This window comes from Oncorhynchus masou, chromosome 25, assembly GCF_036934945.1.
Source record: "Oncorhynchus masou masou isolate Uvic2021 chromosome 25, UVic_Omas_1.1, whole genome shotgun sequence".
In the NCBI taxonomy this organism is placed as follows: domain Eukaryota; kingdom Metazoa; phylum Chordata; class Actinopteri; order Salmoniformes; family Salmonidae; genus Oncorhynchus; species Oncorhynchus masou.
Window position 1 is genome coordinate 25,922,448 of NC_088236.1, and position 12,454 is coordinate 25,934,901.

At 41.5% G+C, this 12,454-nt stretch overlaps 1 pseudogene; it reads right to left on the minus strand.

Annotated features, from left to right (window-relative positions):
• Positions 1–547: 547 nt before the first annotated feature.
• LOC135513526 (synaptic vesicle glycoprotein 2C-like) overlaps positions 548–12,454 on the minus strand; it is a 63,640-nt pseudogene continuing 51,733 nt past the window's right edge.

Here is a 12,454-nt window from a genome sequence, read left to right on the forward strand (position 1 = left end):
TAGCACTAACCCAGTACTGATTCCACCAGCCAACTCATATCCGACAGCCATTGACACTGATATTTCCTCACACATACACCACTGATCTAGACTTCACATCAACCAACTATAGAACAGACTACAGGACCCACAGAGTTTCCTTCACAGCTAATACTATGATGGTATGGATGGACATAATCCACAGGCAATAAGTCATATAGTTAGCCAATGAGCCACAGGCTTAACTAAAATATCCACTAACTGTTATGATTATATCATGATAAAATAAGATTCAAATATTGATATAATCTTAGAGGGGTGTTGTGACATTCCCAAACAATACATTCACTAAGAAATAGAAGTTCTCTCTCGACCCCAGGAATGTATCCAGAAGGTCTGGTACTTGGCCTGGTACATAAATACATTGATAAAGTAAAAGTATACTGTTTTAAAGAGATATGGGATGTGGGGGTTATGCAATTGAACTCCCTGTGAGACCAGAAGGGGCAATAAAGAAATCAAATGTCAAAATCCATAAGGAAACATTTGAACTAAACCCTTTGCACCATTCTGCGCCTTGCCTCCCATGCCGTCCCCAGGTTTGGCCCAGGTGAGGTGGTCCTTCCTGGGGCTACATGAGGACGTTGGCCCGAGTATCAGGCAGCCGGAGCCCCACCAGACCTCCACACACCAGCACAGATGAGGCCAGGAGGATGGGGATGGCCTTGGTGATGCCAACCAGCGAACCAAAGATCACGTTCCCCAACACGGCAGCTAACTTACACAGAGCATTACAGAACCCAAAACCTGTCCCTCTGAGAGAGAAAGAGAGAGAGAGACAGAAACAAATTACAAATGCAATTTAATATTTAAAAAAGGGTTTTGTAAGTATATTTGTGTGTTTGTGCATGCGTGTTGTGTGCACATAGAAATGGAGTATTCCTATTATTCTTCTAACCACACCTCCTGTCTGTAGGGAAGGACTCTGTGGTGACCACGTCCAGTGAGTTCCAGGCTGATATGCTCAGGCCGTTGTAAAGGCATAGCATGAAGATCATCATCGACTCACTGGTGCCGAACCACAGGAAGAAACAACTGATCCCTGACAGAACCATGGAGCCACCTGTCTCATACACAAACAGACACAGGCACACACACAAGCGCACACAAACACACAACCACATTATTTTTTATTTTAACACCCTACAGTAATGCTCATGACAAAGGTAGCCCTAAGAACAGACTATGCAACCTGTCCATGTATGTACCTAACATCGAAAGGCGTCCAATCTTATCCATGAGCAGTGCAGAAACAATGTTGCCGGGTAGAACAGCGAGAGTTCCCAGGAAGTTGATAAAGTAGACCCAGTAGGCGCTGTAGTCATCGTCAAACGTCATCTGACAGCCCGTCTTGTTGTGGTGGAACGAGCTGTTGATCACCTCTGTGCCGTCTATCAGTTTTGATTCATCGATGTCTGCCATCAAAAAATAGGGAAATAAGCCTGGCTGACACAGTACAATAGCTGAGAAAGCACAATACCCATTCACCCATTCTCTGTGTAACCATGTACTGTCTCTATGAAACCATATACTGTGTCTGTGTTGACTATGCAAAATGGAATATAACTCTTTTGATTCTGGAGTGATGGCTTAGAAGAAAAGTGTTTCTGTCCGTCTGTCCGTCTGTCTTACCAGTGTTGTAGAAGAACGCCTCGAGGAAGGTACAGTTCCGGAAGTAGGATCCCACCGACGTCACGTCGTCAAAGTAGCAGTTACGGAAGGTGGAGTCAATGAAGGTGACGGACTTCAACTTCATATTAAGAAATCTGGACCAATCAACAGAGGAAAGTGTATGTGTGGACATGGTTCGTTACTAATGCCTACATTTACAGAGAACTCCTTGGTGGTTTTTCTGTATTCAGCTTAATAAAGTTGATCCATCTTATCTAGTTGACAGGGACAGTGCAGATAAATCAGCATGCCATGAGAATATAAAAGTGGCATAATAATGATTCACATTTTTCATCCATACTCCATTTTAGTCTATAAAGTCCCATTTTTATTGAGGGTGAAGTTATAACTACTTGACCATGATTCATTAGTGTGGACGTTTTCTCCTTCCTTCCTACCTGTCGCTGATGAAGACCCCGTTGGTGTGGATCTGGTTCTCCAGGGTGAAGTTGAAGGTGAAGTCCTCGATGCGTTCGTTGCTGTGGATCTTCACCTTGGAGGCATAGTCGTCTGCCTGAAGATGCTTGATGACGTCAGGGAACCACACAGACAGGCCGTAGTACCTGCATCCACACACACAGATACAGTGGCGTCGCAGACACACAGGTTAGATTATGTACGTACCACAAGGCATTGGGTGTAGGGAGTCAAATGAGTGGATATGAGTTAACAAATGGGCAGAACGATAGGTCTTTACAGTATATTAAACCAGAGACTGTCTAAATGTATTGGCACTATAGGGGAAGAATACAACATTTGTGTTGTTTTTTTTTCCCTCAGGCTGCTTGCATTCCCATCCTGTCACACTGAGAGGAGAGCCCAATGAAAGTGTATTGATTCAGTAGTTCTCCTGAGAGCAGGGAGCTGCTGCATTAGACAGCTGACAGAAATGCAAAGTAGCTGCAAGCTCACGCCTCTGCTATTTCCTGACGAAGGACATTAGCATATTCTGACTTCTATGTACATCTCTAAATGGAGAAACAAAACGTACTATCAGGAGAGACGGTGGGAGCGGCAGTCTATTACATTACAACACAAAGCTTACCCAAATGACAGTGTAAACCACACAATAGCCAGCTTGATAGTGTTTTCTTTCAGAGGGTAGTCAAAACACTTCATGAAGTTAACCAAGATCTGCGTGGAGAAACAAGAGAGACACATCAATAATGATTTGTGAGAGTGCAGTGCAGGATATCATGACCATCTAGCGAGCCAACAGGTGGAGAGGCAGAGAAAACCCACCCCACGTAGCTCTGTCTTTGACCTGAAGAGGGCCTTGGAGACTGCGTTCCCCGACTCTGACTTCATCTCCACCAGCTCATCCAGATGCTTGGGGATCTTGATTCTGTTCACCTGGGATGGGAATGATGGGACATTGAGGTTTCAATAACATAATTCAATCAAAAGTTATGTTAATGCTGTTTCTTTCATGTAGGCTACTGCTGGTGGAGAAATGTAACCGGAAGGTTGTCTGTGTATCATCCCTTCATTGGATATCCCTCTGGTGGTACAAGGAAACACGGACCCTGGAGCCACCTCTGAGAGGAATTGGAATTGACCTGGTTCGCTTACAGTATCCACAACTATTTTGCCTTGCAATTTGATTTTCCCATGGAAACATGTAAGCTATTGACATTCCTTATTGAAATGGTACCCAGGTTTTGCAATGCCAGATTGATTGAGCCCTTATGCTATTGCATTAGCAGCAAAAACCTCCATCTGAAAAATATAGGCTACAGCTGTATCATGGTTTGCTAGAGCTTTATTTTACTTTAAAGAGGTTTGTATCAGAGGATTGAAAGGCTTTATTTTGCTTTACAAAGACAGGAAATCTGACTCCAAATTCAAAGCTCTAAATGCAGATCGATTGGGATGCTCTTTCTATCGTGTGTTTGAATGACACAAACCACCTTTCAAAACCTTCTCATATCACAGATACGATCCTCAGCACAGATTTTAACAGGTCACAGTGGCGGTGGTTATACAGGCTGGGAACAACTCACGGTGAAGACTTTCTCCGGCTGCCCACGCGCTCGCATGTTGGTGTCATGGATCTGCTTGAGGATCATCCAAGCCTCGTCATGCTTCCCCACCTGACAGGAGGGAGAAAGCAGAGGGAATGAAATGGGATTAATGGAGAAAGAAATGGGAGTGCTCCTCCGTGACAGTCATGCTCACACAGGAGGAGATGGGCTGAGATGACAGGAGTCACGACAATGATGACTCATTTTACTTCAAAGGGTAATTCTCCTACAGTAACAGGCCTACTGTCACAGACCTTTTGCTTTCTTATTTGCCATCGCAGACAAACCATGGGAAATGGCGTGGAATGTGTAGCCAAGGCCTCTGCTGCTGAAACATTAGGCTGACTCACTGTTTGCCTCATAGGCCTTTCTGTTAAAGAACAAATTATCTCAAACTTTCACAAACACTCTTAAACATGATAGTAACCTAGGATAATGCACTCTGTTCAATGGTTTTCTGAGGAAATAGATGCTATAGGGCTTTAGGCTAAGGGCCCTGGGCTAATGATAACCAACTATCAGACTTAAATAATGGATTAACTTTGCTATATGCCTATCTGGGAATGGATTGGTGTACAGTTGCCTATTAGTTGCCTAAACTGTTCAGATTGAAACTCTTGAACTGAAAAGCTGAGACCATTTATGCCCACCAGAGAAGGCTGTGGGAGGAGCTAAAGGATAATAGGCTCATTGTAATGGCTGGAATGGCATTAATGGAACAGAGTCAAACATGTGGATTCCATATGTTTGATACTTTTCCATGGACTCCATTCCAGCCATTACGACGAGCATGTCCTCCTATAGCTCCTCCCTCCAACCTCCTATGTTTCCCTCACTGATGTAGCCTGTGAGGGGCAAACATTCTCCCTAAAACCCCATTTCCCATAATGCTTTACCTTACCTCCAGGTAAAACCTGGGGCTCTCGGGCATAAAGGTGAGAGCCACCACAGCACAGACGCAGGGCAGGGCGCAGACCACCACAAACACCCTCCAACTATGGAACTGGTAGGCCGAACCCATACTGAAACTCCAGCCTGTAACCAATCACACGCAAGAGAACCCATCAGCAACCAATCACACACAAGAGAACACAACAGCATATTTTACATTAGGGTCACATTCTCAAGAGAGGGAGCCTCGATTCTTTTATTCATACAGTATTTAGCTTGTCGTTGGTCTCATAGTAACTCAACATTGTCAGAAGAGTTTGTTTTTTAAGTTACTTTTGAGCAACTGGTTGTGGCTTCCCTTGGTGATTTGATGTCTGTTCTAGTTGCACAATTCCTATGGTGTTTATTCTGGAAGACCACACACCCAACATGGAAAGGAAAGAAACGGACATTTTAAACCAGCTGGCAATTATCCTTGCCGGGCCACTCATCCACATCGCTCCGGCCAAACGGCACGCCCACTAACGTTTCTTCACCACAATGAGTCTGGATTTGCTTCTACTCCGATGACTTCTCGAATGCAAACCAATCAAACTGTTCTGATTGGTCCCAGAAACCGATGGGTTGAATGAGAGCTGGCCTAAATGAATCATGAATCATGCATCACGCAATTTTGACGTAAGCACAAACAACTTCTAGGATGGTGCTGTAGGTTCAGAAGGATCGATCGATAGAGCTGAATTAAATTCAGTATGAGTCAGGCAACAATTATCGTGCAATTCAGAATAGCAAGATCACCAGCAATGCTATTGAACTGCATATGGGTCCCTTGGGAACACTGGTTGAATGATATCAGATGTATTCTCATCAGGTGGAGGGCTCTAGATCTTTCACTCAAACAATGTTTTGAATGGTGTTATGGGAGTCTTGTAATGTGAACCTGATTTAACACTGTTAATAAAACATGTAATTGAATGAAAGCTGGCCCCACCACTGCAGTGGGACGTGTGAGAGGATAGATGAATGAATCTGTGGAGGCCTGGGAGAGCTTTAGAGAGACAGTTTCATTGAATGTGCTGGAAAATAATTGATTGTTAAAGTTAAAAAGGCGCAATTATTAATGAATTCAGTTAAAAAGGTGCAATATGCAGACATCGCTCCGACATTTTCTGGTTGCTAAAATTCGAATAGTTCGCCTAATTTCAGTTTATGTGACAAAACAAGTGTAGACAATCATTGTACCATCTAAACCACTGTGAAATATATTTTCAATAGCCCAAAATATTGTATTTTCAGCTGTTTGAAGCTGGTGTACAAAAACGAAAGTAAAAGACACAAAAACTAAACTTAAGAACAGGAAGCATAGAAATAGCGCACATAGAACAGATCTACCGCTTCTTGCATACTTGCGTTAAATGAGAATGATCTATAACTCACATTTCTATGTGAATTTGGTCAGGCCGCCCAAAGAGTTACATATTACAGCTTTAAAATCATGTTGCACCTGATCTCATCCGACAGGCAGACTGTGTCCCATTAATCATCATAGCAGCAACACACACAATCAATTTCCATTTCCCCCTTTCTAAATGACACTTATCTCAGCACATTGTAAAGTCATTTTCTGGAGCATTCAATTGGAGAGGAATGTGCTAGACAAGTGATGTCTTTGAGTTGAAAACAGCTGCTAAAACCTTCAATTAGATCTTTCCTCAATCATTGTAATTAGTACACAGCCATGTAAACAATCTTAGCCTCAACACTGAATTAGCCATGTACAGCACTACAATTTATGGTGTTCTCCCTCAGGCACAGCATAACCACACTTTAAATGTATGTTTTTTTTACCTTCTGTGAAATAGATTATAAATATCTTAATTGTTGCCCATGTCAATGGGTGTTGGTGAAAATTTGAGGGAACATCTAAAAAGTCAAACATCTTTCACAGTAAAAGGGTGAATAGAAAACGAGGCTATTTTTTTGCTGTCCTCATCTCCTTTGTACTGAAAATGACTGTTCTTCTGTGTGTGGGAGTGTAGCTACATTAGTGTAAAAGGGTAAATGCAGTGTGTGTGTGTTTATGTTACCTATTCGTAATTGGGGAAAAAGGGAGAGAGGGGGAGGTTGTCGTGTTAGTCGTGACCTCCCACGTCTCTCCCTCTGGATTGTGTCTTTTTGCAAACGCTTTGAGGGAATAATACCATTATCCATCAACAGGAGAGGGAGGTGAGGGGGTAGGGGATGTTAATGTGAGGAAATTACTGCTGGGAAATCATCTAAACAGCAGATTGAAACTGGATTTGATACCATCGTTTCTCAACCACTGTGGAGGTCAAGCCAGCTATGTTCAAAGCAGAAAGAAAGGTGGTCATAGATGTTGAAAATGCATTCCTTTTAAGGAGCAATGACTCTTATTCTATAGTGTTATGAGAATTCTGATATATTTTCAACCACCCAGCACAGTACAGTGGTGGCACATGTAAACTCTACATCCTCTTGTGCACTGTGTTAGTGTTAATGTATAAGACTGGGGTGTTACTGTGGTTTTGTGCTGAGTAATGATGACGCAGTCCCGTAGTTGTGTGTGGAACGATGCCAAGGATTCCCAATAACGCATTACCATGAAGACCATCTTAATTCCTTACATTCAGGGTATTGTGTGTGTTTAATGCGGGTGTTGGTGTAGATGCATGTGTGCGTGTGTGTGTGTGTGTATGTGTGTGTAAGATTTGGCGTGCTGCAGTGAGTGCCTTTTTTATGGGGGTGTAGCTGTGCTGTGAGACCCAGAGGGTTAGTGTTTTGCCCATGCCATTGGAAATCTCATTACCGGGATTATGTACATAATTGACTAAGTTTATGGATGACTGAGTCGGGTAGCGCTCTGCATCTCTGAGGCCTGAGAGAGAAGGAGAAAGAGAGAAGAAAAGAGACCTGAGAGTGAAGGAGAGAGAAGGGAGAGACCTTAGAGAGAGACAGAAGGAGAGAGACCTGAGAGAGAGGAGAGAGAGACCTGAGGGAGAGAGAGATTAGTAGAGAAAGAGATCTGGGAGAGAAACTTGAAAGGAGAGAGAGAGACATAGAAGAGAGAGAGACCTTAGAGAGAGGAGAAGAGAGTGTAGGAGAGGTTGCTGTGGGGTGACCTTGTAGGAGAGAGCTGAGAGAGAGAAGGAGAGAGGCTCATAATGTTGTGGCCTACAATAGTCCTTTATCTGACTTTGTTTTCTCTTTGGTCACAACTTAGTGACTCAGGTAAGCTGCAGAATAGTGAAACTGCTACAGCACAACCATTTTTTAAATAACCATTTTAGAGACAATTAAACACGTTTCAGTTCTCAGAAACAGCCCTTCAACATTCCGCTACTTGTCAATGGAAGCCAGACCATTCCATGTAAGGCTTGTTCATAGAAAAAAGAACAGCACGAAAACAAATCAATTGACCGCAATCATGTGACAGCACTTGAAGGCACTAGGAACAAGGGAAAGTGTAACAGCTGGAAACAACAGCAGTGTGCAGCCTCCACCCTCTCCAACTTAGGGCACTAGTGAAAAGTAGTGCACTACAGTGAATAGGGTGCCATTTGGGACACACATTATAACACATTATAACTTCCCACCAGAGCACTAGTAGTGTAAGAAAAGGTAGCAGTATCCTGTAGTATGATGAGATCTCTGCAGGCTGATTCAGGCTTCTGTAGTGTCCAGCTGTGTGTTTGTCATGGGGTTTTAGGACACATTAGGAGCTGCCGAGTGTTGAAGGCATATGAGAAGTTACCTAAAGAGATGTAATGGAGTATTAAACACCAATGAGGTGGTAGATGTGTGGTAATCCATCATTATGTTTTTCTGTATTAGACAATAGATTACTCCTCAGGATCAGTGTTGGCGGGCACTGCGGCAGTTTAGGAAAACATAAAAAAACATTGAAAAGTGCTGGAGTATGCAAGGCACACTCAGAGAGAAAGAGAAGGGGGAGAGAGAGGGATTGGAAAGAGGGGATAGAGAGAGAGGGGACAGACAGGGAAAGCATTGAGGGGGAGGATAGAGAGGGAGAGTATTGAGAGAGAGGGGAGAGAGAGACAAAGACAAAAAGCATAGAGAGAGAGGACAGAGTGTCAGGAAGAATGAGAGCAGAGTGGGTCTACTGACATGCCTTCACAGGGACATCTGCAGATCTGATAGCAGAGCTTTCACAGTGAGACTCGCTAAGTTTCCCAGATTGTATGTGTAACCATCCTCTATAGCCACTGCAAAATAGAGGGAAACAGTGGCTTTTGAAACCGATCCTCCCTGTGTGTGTGTGTGTGTGTGTGTGTGTGTGTGTGTGTGTGTGTGTGTGTGTGTGTGTGTGTGTGTGTGTGTGTGTGTGTGTGTGTGTGTGTGTGTGTGTGTGTGTGTGTGTGTGTGTGTGTGTGTGTGTGTTCATCTGGATGTGACCAGCGCCCTCAACTTAAATGAACCCCCACTGTGTCAGGTATCATTGCCTTCAACGTCTACAGTGCAGTAGTGTTTGTACAAGCAGGCGTTTCAGTGGCTCAGTGCGGCCGGCTCATATCCTCCATGCTGCCACTTCAGAAGCCCCTCACTGACGTCACCCACACCCCTGACATAAATCATGGCTAGCTGTGGCTTTGTCCCGTTACGTTAGAGCAAGAAGGAAAAGCTAATTATGTTTGATCAAGAATAACATCCCCAGACAGAGAGAAGGAGAGGGGGGAGAGGGGGGAGAGTAAAAGGTGGGTGGGAGAGATATTGAGAGAGAGAGGAAAGAGAGACAGACAAAAAAAGAAAGAAGCAGTGAAAGGGAAAGAAAGGTTGAGCAGAGAGAGACAGGTGTGAGATATATATATATATATATATATATATATATATATGTATGTATGTTTATGTATGTATATTATATGTTTGAGTGTATATATGTATGTGTATATGTATGTATGTATGTATGTATGTATGTATGTATGTATGTATGTATGTATGTGTGTATATATATATTTTTTGGGGGGTTTGAGTGATATTCATTGGTTTGAGTAAAGTACATCGAAAAAAATAAATTTAAATAAAATACTAATATATATATATATATATATATAGTATTTTTTTAAATTTATTTTTTTCGATGTACTTTACTCAAACCAGTGAATATCACTTATTATAAATAAGATCATTAACTATCAGCTCTTGGAATATCCAGGGCCTATACTCTTCACATTTTGGTTATAAAACAACAAATCCAGAATGGATTAAAAACATCAAGGGACAGGACATCATAATCCTACTGGAAACATGGTGTCGTGGAGACATAGATACTCAGTGTCCCTCAGGCTATAGAGAAAGTTTACTACCATCAATCAAACATAAACATGTTAAACGGGGCCGAGACTCAGGTGGAATCATCATTTGGCATAAGCAGGACTTAGCGCTGGATGAAATTAAAAAAGGTACCACTCATATTTGGCTAAAATTTAACAAAGGTACAATCTATTGTGACAATGATGTATACATATGTGCAGCTTATGCTCCTCCTTCAGATTCATCATATTATGATGATCAGTTTTTTGACAATCTCCAGACAGAAATCATTACATTTCATGCAGAGGGTAAAGTGCTTCTTTGTGGAGATTTCAATGCAAGAACAGGTTCTGAGCCTGACTACACTGATGTGGGAGGTAACCACCACATATTTGGACACCCCTCCTTATACAGTAGCCCTATTATAAATAATAGAAACAGTCCTGACCAAATACTGAACAAAAATGGAAAGGAGTTAGTACATCTCTGTCGAGCCTTAGGCCTGTACATGCTTAATGGTAGAATCAGAGGGGACTCTTTAGGTCAGTTTACTTACTGCTCAGCTCTTGGGACAAGTGTAGTCGATTATGCCATCACTGACATTGACCCCTCCTCCATTAGGGCATTCACTGTCAGACCACAGACACCCTTGTCAGATCACAGTCAGATCAACGTGTTTCTGAAGAAATTAACCGGCAATATTCATTAAAAAAAACAGCCCAATAAACTCTACAACAAACCAATCGTACAGCTGGGCTCCAAACAGTGCAGAGAGATTCATTGAAACATTGAACTCAAATGAAATGATGAACTCTATACAGTTTTTCAATAACTCACGGTACCAAAACAATAAAGATGGTGTCAATTCAGCTACTCAAAACATCAACTGCAAATTCCAAAAAGCAGCATCGAAAGCAAATTTGAGAAAACCAAAGAAATGCAACATCAGAAGGAAAAATCCAAATGTTTCTGACAAATGGTTTGATAATGAATGTAAAACAATTAGAAAACACCTGATACAAATGTCAAACAAAACACATAAGCAGCAAAACAACCCAGAGCTACGATATGAATACTTTGAAACAGTATAAACAAACACTGAAACACAAGAAATTGAATTATACCAACAGGACACTTGATGAAATTGAAAACGCAATTGACCAAAATCAGTTCTGGGACATGTGGAACAATTTAAGCACAACAAAGCCACAAGAATTAGCAATACAAGATGTAGGAATTTGGAAAACTTATTTTGATAATCTATACAAAAACAGCCCACATAAAGACTTACAACAGAACCAATTAGAAATTAAAGAAAAATTGAACATCCTTGAATCAGTCATTAAAAACAACCAAAATCCATTAGATTACCCAATAACCCAACAAGAACTAAATGAAAAGCTAAAATCTATGAAATCAAAGAAGGCTTGTGGTCTAGACAACATCAGAAATGAAATGCTGAAAAACAGCACACCTGAGTTGCAAAATGCTGTGCTTAAATTGTTCAACATGGTTTTAACTTCTGGCTGCTTCCCTGATGTCTGGAACCAGGGGCTCATCTCCCCTATCCACAAAAGTGGAGACAAGTCAGACCCCAATAATTACAGGGGAATTTGTGTAAACAGTAACTTGGGAAAGATTTTCTGTAGCATTTTGAATTCAAGAATTCAAACCTTTCTTCAATAAAAAAATGTAATAAGTAAATGTCAAATTGGCTTTCTCCCTAACCATCGCACTACTGACCATATATACACCTTCAACACACTAATTAATAAACACGTCCACCAAAAAAAAGAGGGCGAAATCTTTGCTTGCTTTATTGACTTTAAAAAAGCATTTGATTCGATTTGGCACGAAGGGCTATTCTACGAAATTCTACAAAGTGGGCTTGGTGGTAAGGGTATATGACTTAATAAAATGTATGTACACAGAAAACAAGTGTGCAATAAAAATCAAAAACCAAAGAACAGAATTTTTTTCACAATGTCGAGGTGTGAGACAAGGCTGCAGTTTGAGTCCAAATCTTTTCAACATTTATATCAATGAATTAGCAGACATGTTGGACCAATCTCCAGCCCCAGGACTCACACTATTTGACACAGAGGTGAAATACCTGCTATATGCTGATGACTAGGTACTTCTATCACCAACCAAAGAAGGTCTTCAACAGAACATTAATATTCTGGAGCAATATTGCCATAATTGGGCCCTGGCAGTACATTTCCAAAAAACTAAAATCATGATTTTCCCAAAAAAAACAGATGTCAGAAACACAAATATAAATTCACCCTGAACAACAACTTAATTGAACACACAAAAAATTACACCTACCTTGGTCTGACCATATCTGCATCGGGAAACTTTAATACGGCAGTGAATGCACTCAAAGAAAAAGCCCGCAGAGCAATGTATGCAATAAAAATGAAATTATTCAAAATCAACATCCCAATTAGAATTTGGACTAAAATATTTGACAGTGTAATCCTACCAATAGCTCTTTATGGAAGTGAGGTTTGGGGGCCACTCAATAAACTGGACTT